We start from the raw sequence: 10391 nt of genomic DNA on the forward strand, positions 1-10391 counted from the left end.
CTTTAATTGCACTTCCTGAATTTGCCAGTGTGCGCCTTGAATTCCACCTGAAAACAGCGACATTAAAAAACAAAGAATATAACATTGGACTGTTTTTGTCTTGCATGATGTTATTCTTAAAATGCCATTGTTGTGTTTGAAATGGTGCTTTTGGGGGCTATGATGCTTGTGCAATAAAGTCTGCTACTTTTCCATTTGCATGTTTTTCAAATGACACGTGTATTTTTACTTTTCAGAAGTGTGCACGTTATCGGTGCACGCGAAAGGCTTCTCTATGATTTACACGCTCAATGCTGGTGATTGTACTTGTTGTGAGTGCAGTCATACCTCGGGTTGCAAACGTGATCCGTGTGGGAGGCATGTTCGCAACCCGCAGCACCACATCTGTGCACGTGCGTGACACAATTTGGCGCTTCAGCACATGCGCATGATGTCATTTTGTGCTTCTGCACATGCGCGAGCACCAAAACCCGGAAGTAACCCATTCCAGTACTTCCGGGTTCGGCACAGTCCGCAACCCGAAAACGCACAACCCACAGCGTTTATAACCTAAGGTATGACTGTATAGCAAGGCTGGGTTATTGATGCCATTACTTACTGCACATTGACTCACAGTCTTTATCACTTGAGAGGTAGCTATGAACACAAACTTTTCCTGTATAGGTGCACTGGGAGATTCCTCCCCTTGCCCCAGGTTAATTCTTTACAGTCATTTAAAGATTCCTGTGCCTCAGTTTTTAATAGAACCATGGCTAAAATGTGTGTTCCTGTTGCCTTGGGAAACACTAGCATTTAATTCATGTCACTACAGAGACTAAATCCTACTTACCCCATTAACACAAGTCAACACTAAATATAGAAACACCCCCAACGCTCTCCCCAAGTAACTGTTCCACCCGGGAACATATGCATTCTACACTAGTCTGATAGCCAAACCAGATGTGGCATTACTTACATGAATATATTTAAGGTGGGTTTGGAGTTTTGTTTTGATTTTGTTATGCAAATTTCAGCCGTGAGGAAGCCTGATGGGGAAGGCAGCGCTTAACACATACTCTCTCAAATAGCAACTTCCAAAAGATGATTTTGTCTGACCATGGCATGGAGAGTTATATTTTCTTCCCTCCTGATGCCCAGGTGTTAATTTACATTGGTGCAATTAATGTCATGTCTAGGTACACTATGAACCTACAGCTTTGCTGCTGAAGCCCTGCCGCTGTATATATTGTATTTGTAGCCTGCGTTTCTTCCATCTTTAAACCTCAAGATGGCATACAAAGGGTTTTCAGGCTATTTCCTTCCAGACATTGAACAGTCCTGCGAAGCTTCAGCGAGGCAGCCACATTGTGTGCCTTGGGTCTCATTGCTTTGGGAAACTGGCTTATTAATTCCAGTGACAGGTATGGAGAAAACCATTTGAACAGAAATGAAGTCAAAAATTAAAATAAACTCTGCTGGTCTCTCAAGGCCCATTATGCGCTCTCTCGTTATTATACGATAACGCCAGAGACTGTTTTTAGATCTAGTGCTCTTCAAGGTAATGATCGCTATTTGGATTGTACTGTTGTCTCTAATAAAAAGGCAGATGAGTAGGAAGCTCATTTAAGTTTAATACAATTAGCAGGCGGTAGGCATTTGTGATCCCTTTCCAGCTCTCCCTGTGTGTTTCCAAATAATAGTCCAATAAATTTTGAATGTTTTTTGGTTGTTGCCACTGTTCTGTCATCTTACAGGATATTCTTAAAGGCTGATCAGAATGTGCCTGACTTTCTCAGTCATACCCATAAATCCTCTTGAGACTCAATTAATTTAAAGCAATGGAAGCTCAGTGGCTTTCAACTTAAAAGGCACTGGAGAGACACATTAATCTATTTTTAAATATTATCCATCCTTGTGCTGGGTAGCTCACAGAGTGGCAAGAGAGCCAGCTAAAGTCACCGAGGCTATTCACAACCTAAGGCAATTCATTATATTTGTATGGAGTGATTCCACATCTGCAAACCAGCTTATTATTAGTGCTGGGCAAACAAACAAACAAACCAGCATGAAAACTTACTGAACACGGATCTTATGCCACCCCCTTTGAAATGACACCTGCCCAACACCTGGGAAGATCCTCTCGCTCATCCGAGGCACAGATTCAAGATTAGAGTACAGTGGTACCCCGCAAGACGAATGCCTCGCTGTTCCGAAGTGGGGAGGGGGGGCGGGGACACCTGCCCCAGCCGCCCCACTTCGGAAAGCTGTTCCGAAGTGGGGCGGGGGGGGGGCGGGGACACCTGCCCCAGCCGCCCCACTTCGGAAAACTGTTCCGAAGTGGGGAGGGGGGCGGGGACACCTTCTGAAGGCGGGCAGGGGGCGAAAGTCTTTGTCCCCCCTGCCTGCCTTCCCAGGGGCTTTTAAATCGCCCCGGACAGCGGAGAAGTCCTCCGCTGTCCCAGGGTTTTTTAAAATGCTGGGGGTGGGAAGAAAAGCCCTTGTCCCCCCCCCAGCCTTCAGAAGAGGTCCGGGGACAGACTGTCCCCGGACCTGGTCTGAAGGCGGTTTCCCTAGGAACGCATTAATTGATTTTCAATGCATTCCTATGGGAAACCGTACATCGCAAGACGAAAAAACCGCAAGACGAAGAGACTTGCGGAACAAATTAATTTCGTCTTGCGAGGCACCACTGTACTATAAAGGTTCTCAGTTGTCAGCAAGGTGCTGTTTTTAATATCTCTGATAAAAGTTATGCATAATACATGAAAGAAGACTAATTGCCAGTTCACCACTCACTCCCGAGTGATTTATATTGTGGGTAGCAGTTTCATTTTTGAAAAATAATCCAGTAATTAAAAAAATCCTATTATTTTTTAAAATATGCGAATACTTCTTTTAGCCATGAAATAATGTTAGCCTTAAGACATATTGAAGAGTTTGAGTTAGGAAGGTGTAGGAACATGAAAAGGTAGCATTCCTATGCACAGTTGCTTTTGTTCCAATCTCATTTAAACTCAGTGGGATTAATTTCAGAGTAAATGTGAATTGGATTTGGCTGCACGAGTGTGATCTCTAGGCAGTCACAAACTTGGCAAATAGTTTCGTCTGTGTGGTAGTGGTTGTTTTAGGGTGTATAACGGTGTTTTGCCTGGTTTTTTGTGGAGGGAGAGGCATGTGGGGGGCAGAAGATTAAGGATTCACTTTTGGATATCACTCAGTGTTCAGCTAAGGCTAATTTCAGCTGCAACATGCACCACCCAAATAACCATTTCAGAGAAGAAAAACTGGGAGTGTGTACCTGCACAATAATCTCTGGGCCATCCCAAAACATAAACACACACCTCCAAGAGAACACCTTCCTTTGAGGCAGCTTAGAAGTGTGTCCAGCCTAAACACTGCCCCAAGGTTTATTGTATACCCCAGGTTCCTTATTCCACACTGGCAATTCTTAGCCAGGAGCCAGGTACCATGCCTGGTTGTGTCTTGTGCCAGACACAACTAAGAAGGCTGTGATGCTGAAGTTTAACAGGTGGTGATGCTGACACAGCACAGGAAATTTACAAGATTAGCTTTAGGGATACTACCAGCGTTGTGTCTCTCGTAATTGCTGTTATAATAAATGGCCCTATTAGACGTTTTAATGTTTGAAAAGCTGATTTTCCAAAAAAGAACCCATTTGACTCCCCACAGAGATGACATATTATATACAGTACTCTCACTTTCCAGCCATTTCCAGTAATAATTGAAGATGGGCGGGAGCATTGTTGGCCTGTTGTTTCTTTTGTTGGTCCAATCGCTCTCTCAAAAATAGTTTCTTCTGCAATTATTTTAAAGTTTAAACTAATTATTATATGGCAAATTCATTGTGATTGGCAGGTGACATTAGACAAGGTTGTGTCAAAGCAAGTGTTATCCCACACTTTCTAGTGCATTTCACTCTTACATCATAATAAAAAGTCCAATCTTTTGGAGAAGTGGGTTTGTTGAGCAAGACCTTCTAATCAACTATAACTGCGTGACCAGAATTAATAATAATAATAATAATAATAATAATAATAATAATAATAATAATAATTTATTTATACCCTGCCCATCTGGCTGGGTTTCCCCAGCCATTTTGGGTGGCTTCCAACAAAACACTAAAATACAATAACCTATTAAACATTAAAAGCTTCCCTAAACAGGGCTGCCTTTAGATGTCTTCTAAAAGTTTGGTAGTTATTTTTCTCTTTGACATCTGGTGGGAGGGCGTTCCACAGGGCGGGCGCCACTACCGAGAAGGCCCTCTGCCTGCCTCACAGCGAGGGAACCGCAGAAGGCCCTTGGTGCTGGACCTCAGTGTCCGGGCAGAACGCTGGAGGTGGAGACGCTCCTTCAGGTGTACTGGACCGAGGCCGTTTAGGGCTTTAAAGGTCAGCACCAACACTTTGAATTGTGTTCGGAAATGTACTGGGAGCCAGTGTAGGTTTTTCAAGACCGGTGTTATATGGTCTCGGCGGCCGCTTCCAGTCACCAGTCTAGCTGCCGCATTCTGGATTAGTTGTAGTTTCCAGGTCACCTTCAAAGGTAACCCCACAGAGTGCATTGCAGTAGTCCAAGTGAGAGATAACCAAAGCATGCACCACTCTGGCGAGACAGTCCGCGGGCAGATAGGGTCTCAGCCTGCATACCAGATGGAGCTGATAAACGGCTGCCCTGGACACAGAATTGACCTGTGCCTCCATGAACAGCTGTGAGTCCAGAATGACTCCCAGGCTGCACACCTGGTCCTTCAGGGGCACAGTTACCCCATTCAGGACCAGGGAGTCTTCCATACCTGCCCGTCTCCTGTGTCCCCAAAACAGTACTTCTGTCTTGTCAGGATTCAACCTCAATCTGTTAGCCGCCATCCATCCTCCAACTGCCTCCAGACCCTCACACAGGACCTTCACCGCCTTCACTGGTTCCGATTTGAGAGAGGTAGAGCTGGGTATCATCTGCATATTGATGGACACCCAGTCCAAACCCCCTGATGATCTCTCCCAGCGGCTGCATGTAAATGTTGAAAAGCATGGGGGAGAGGACAGAACCCTGAGGCACCCCACAAGTGAGAGCCCAGGGGTCTGAACACACATCTCCCCCCCCCCCACTTTCTGAACACGGCCCAGGAGGAAGGCGCGGAACCACTGTATAACAGTGCCCCCAGCTATGTGACTGGTGTTGGCTAGCACAATAAACTTATTGATGATAGTATGTGGTGCAGTGGATAGAGTGTTGAACTAAGACCTAGGAGAACAGGGTTCAAATCCGCACTTGGCCATGATGCTCACTGGGTGACCTTGGGCCAGTCAGTCACTCTCAGCCTACCCTACCTCACAGGGTCGTTGTGAGGAGCAGGGGGAACCATGTAAGCCATCTTAAGCTCTGTGGAGAAAAAGGTGGGCTCTAAATGCAATCAATCAATCAATCAATCAATCCCACCTGAAAATGGTAGCCCCCGGGAAGTGCCCAAAGTCACAGACCCCAAGTGCACTGAGGGTCAGAGGCAGGCCTATACTCTGTGAAGGAACAGCTGACCTGACAGACAGCCTCCCTGGCTCTCTGGTTAAGTGAGAAGGAAGAACTGAGCCCAGGAACCCATGGAGAATATTGTCTCCAATTAGTGTCTTACCAGCAGCCACAAGTCTTTGTTAAGAGGCCTTATATCACAGCAATGCTGAGGTTTAATGTGAACCGGGAATACTCTCGCCATCGTTTTCCAACAGAAGGAAAGAGTGGTTCTATCAGGTGTCTCCTTATAAAAATAAAAATCAATGCATATGCCTAGCTTTAGATAGCAATTGTCCTATTACTGTGACTTACTGTCTAGAAAAGGTTGAGATATTTTTTGTCACAGACTTTTAATCCAAAGGCACGATACGGTGAACCTCTCATATGCGTCTGCTAAATATCACCACTCTAGACATAGATAACCAAAACAGAGATATACTTTTACAAGCAAAGATTTAAGGAAAGAAACAATAATAAAGTGACTGAGACATTTTTCTGAGGAATGGAAAATTGCCACAGGAGTGAACCAAAAGAGATGAATCTCTTTTCAGCTCCTGCTGCCTCTCCAGTTGTGCATCTTCAGTATCTCTGAACAGAGCACCTGTTTGCCTCAGTAAAATGAAGATGAAACTAGACTTAGAATTACTACATTAACTGACACCCACAGTTATTCTCAAAGTATAACTCATTTGGTACTACAAATTTCTCTTTTAAAGTTTCAAAACATTCTTAGTGACATCCATTTAATTGGTTTCCCAAAAAATAAAATAAAAATGCAACTACTACCTAAGCCATGACTCTTAAATCTTTTTTTAACAGGTGTTCAGTGGAAACACACGCAAATTTAAAGGGGTAATGAAGACTTTTGAAAGAATTTTCCTTGTTACGCTATAATGAAAGCCTGAGGAAGCCTCTTACAGTGTTTCATAGACTGCCACTACAGTATTTCAAAACGGCAAAAGTATTTTCAAATGCTGAAGTTCCTTAAAACTCTCAGCATATGTAACTCGAAAGCTGAAGCTACCTGCATTTAAATTTCTAACCCTTGAGCTGGCGTGGAAGAGCTCAACTCTCCTATGGGGTAGAATATCTGGCATGAGCTAATCTTACAACTCATGCATAATATGCTCTTTGAGCAATTTTCAGATCATGCCATAACTGATGCTAATAGTCTTGTTGAGCACCCAGATTGTCAGCGTGCTCATTAGATGGCTTGTAATTTTCACAGACAGCTACCAATGAGCACACCAGGAACTCTGAGACGTGTCATTAGCACTTCTCGATTATGCAAGTTAACCTCCACAAGATCAAAACCTGCACTCTGGCTTCATTCCTGTCACACAGCACTATGATGTCCCAGGACTGCTGGCAATCCCCAGTATGGTATGCATTTTGCCCCTGCAGGAGCTCCATTACAGGGTCACTCATTAATGGAGCTCCCTGAAGGGGCTAGAAAGAGAGGGTAGGAAAAGGGATAGAAGACCAAACCTGCCCTAGTGTCCCTTGTGCAGTCAACCAGAATCTGCCCTGGCAATGCAGCCTGGCAAATTAGCAGCCCTCTCTCACTAAAGGGCTGCAACACAAGCACCACACCATGCCTTGTTCCCAGTTCCCAGCCACTCCAAATGCTTGCCTCACCGCAAACAGTAATTGCATGAATATGTAAATGGGGGGTGCATTTTACTCACTCTGTTGAGATGGTTGCTGTTCAAAACAGTGGCTACAAGTCTTTCCAGAGAGACTTCCAGATTCTTGAGACACCATCCCAAAATCTGTCCAACTACATCTGCATCACTTAATCACTTTGTTATGACTCAAACTGCCTGAGTCATAAGATGTGAAAAGTTGAGTTCTGGAAGAACTATATGAAGCAACCAGGTCACTGAGCAATTTAGAGATAGAGTCAGATATCGTGGAGCAGTTCCTTCTACCTTTCCCCCCAAGTCTGTTCTCAGACCTCCAGCCTATGCCAGTTCAAGGAAATGTTGTGGGAACTGCACATGAGAAACCAAGGACTTGCTTGTTATGGCAAGTCAATATTGGCCATGCAGAAACATAGCTGAAGGTAGGTAAGGTTTCTAGTGTATCAGCTATATACCTATTTGAGGTATTGTATCCAGAATCATCAAAATGGCCTAAGCACAGCTCTATATGAGTAGGTAGCAGAGCATCACCTATGGAAGTTGGAATCCCTGAAACACAAACACAGTGAGCCACTGTGTTGCAGTAGGAGCAGAGTCAGTCTTGCAAATGAACATAAAACCTCAAGAAGATTCCTGCTGGATCAAGCCAAAGGCCCGTCCAGTTCATTCCCCTGTTCTCACCATGGCTGACCAGATGCCTATGGGAATCCTGAAAGCAGGAGCTGAGTGAAAGAGCACCCACCCCACTGGTGACCTCCAGCAGCTGATATACAGAGACATACTGCCTCCAACAGTGAAGGTAGAATGGTGATACCCAGGTTCAAATCTCTGCCTAGTCATGGAGCTCATTTGGGTGACTTTGAGCATTGAGCTAGTTACTTTCTCAGCCCAGGATATCTCTTTTGGCTGTTATGATGCTCAAATAGCCATTGATGTGAGGAATACAATCCATATACTGTATGCAACTTTGAGCTCCTTAGAATGGTTCCTGGTGGTGAATCTGTGGGCCTTGAGATGTTTCTGGGAAACAACTGCCTTCTTCTCTGATCTTTGTCCATGCTCACTGGGGTTGATGGGAGTTGGAGTTAGGGTTGCCATACGTCTGGAATTTCCTGGACATAACCGGCATTTGGTCCTCTTAAACAGCATCTGAGCGGAATTCGCTGGAATGTCATCCAGACATTTGGCAGCCCATGTCAGAAGTGTAGATTTTGGTGAATTTCATTTAAAATAGCTGATTTTGAGATTTTGCAATATAATTATTTTTATTTATTGAATTTATATACCACCCTATACTCAGACTGGATGACAGCCAACAAACTGAAGCTCAATCCAGATAAGACTAAGGCACTGTTAGTGGGTGGTTCCCTAGACCAGATGGGTGGGAGATTGCCTGCTCTTGATGGGGTTACACTTTCCTCCCTATGTTAGAGGAAAGGAAGGGTAACAATGCAAATAAAGTAACAAACCAAACAAAAAAGCGAAATGTCAGTCTGTCCCCCACTGGGGGGCAGATAGCCGCAACCAATGCCTAAGCAACCACTGACATTTTTTGAATTTTAATAAAGTTGTGGCCAAAATTATGCCAAAAACCTGAAACAAAAATTCTGTGTGAAGTGTGAGTTTTGGGGTGGCCTGGGGACCTCGACACGCAACACACGTGTTTGCAAGAACATATGATCCTGGGAGGCAAAAGGCAGGACGCAAGAGCAATCCATTGCTGGCAAGTTATGTGCACAGTGAAGGAAGTTGCCACTTGGTAAACAGAGGATGCAACATATTTAAAAAACCCAAAAAAACTTCAATATAAAAGCTGAAAGTTTCGAGAAATTAGGCTTGCTACAATTCTTAGCAGTAGAAGTAATGAAGGCAAACATGCAAGAAATGGTCCCTCTCTTTTCACTTTGATCTGACTGAATTAATAACTTAAAAGGTGTTCTGAAGTAAAAGGAATACTCAAGAAATGCAGCACAATGGATGAAAAGCAAAAGTGGCAAAAACGCTTTGAAAACCGGATTGCACTTCAAACAGGATGTGATTTTGTAGGCTATGCCTCGGTGACAGTGTGGTTTCAGAAGCAACTCACTAACCATTGCAACTGCATAAAAACAAAGATTCTCTGGGAATACAATGTGTTAAACGCTGACCCTTCCGTACACATTCCAGGCACCTTGATGCAATGGGGGAAGGGCAAAGGTTCAGAACATGAGGAAGAAATTGTCCTGATTAGTGCAAGTAAATGAGAAGTTTGAAAGGAATAGCCTTGTGATCCCCAGCACCTGGTATTCAGAGGCATGCTGCTTCCCATATGGAGGTATGGGAAGCTATTAGTAGCAACTTATCTTCCATGAATTTCCTGGCAAGAGAGACGGCTGTTCCATCCTTTGCTTAGTGGCTTAGCATGGGAAGACAGGCTATAGTTGACTTACTAGATCAGAGATGTCCATAGTCCAACCTTATGGAGATGGAGCAGGTTACAGAAGGACTTGGGTACCACATCCAGTGGCATTAAATGCCATTTACATGCACACAAAACATACCCCTCTAGCTACCTATCCCTCTTTTAAGAGAAAATTTGCAGGGGGGAAATGAAAATGAAAACATAAAATACGTTTGAAAATTATTCAGTTAAGCAGAAACAACTCAGAGGCTATGAAAGAAAGAAGGATAATAACAAGAAGATTTAAAGAAGGGACTATTGACACTCAAGGCAGTAGAAACATGAGATGATTGGACCCCACTGAACTCAAAGCATGGGAACCCCCAACAAAAAAGTTACAATTTTGCAAAATATTTGGACTTTATGATATGTATTTGTACAATTTGGAATATTTAATGTGATTTGATTGGTTTATTAAAATGGAAAACTTAATAAAAATTATTTTTAAAAAAGAAAGAAAATTATTCAGTTAAGCAAGACATGATGTCCGGAGTTCATTCAAAATGGAAATTACCAATTTACTATTTTCCAAACAGCATCCAGGAAAAAAAGTTTGCTTAAGAAGCTGCTGCCTCAAATGAATACCTTCAGCTTCTACAGCTTCAACTCTTGACTTCTGCTTGGAATCCTGTCCAGATACTATTTTGGACATGCGCTCTGCATATTATTCTTTGCTGCTTTTATCTGCTGGCTTTGAGTGAATAATCTCTAAAGCCAGCACCAACTGTGAGGTTTTCAAGTACCACATCACATCTTTATCTTTTATTTCTGTAATAACAACAACAAAAGCAAAGCCATAT

Source organism: Podarcis vaucheri (assembly GCF_965113315.1).
Source record: "Podarcis vaucheri genome assembly, chromosome: 3".
Taxonomy (NCBI): domain Eukaryota; kingdom Metazoa; phylum Chordata; class Lepidosauria; order Squamata; family Lacertidae; genus Podarcis; species Podarcis vaucheri.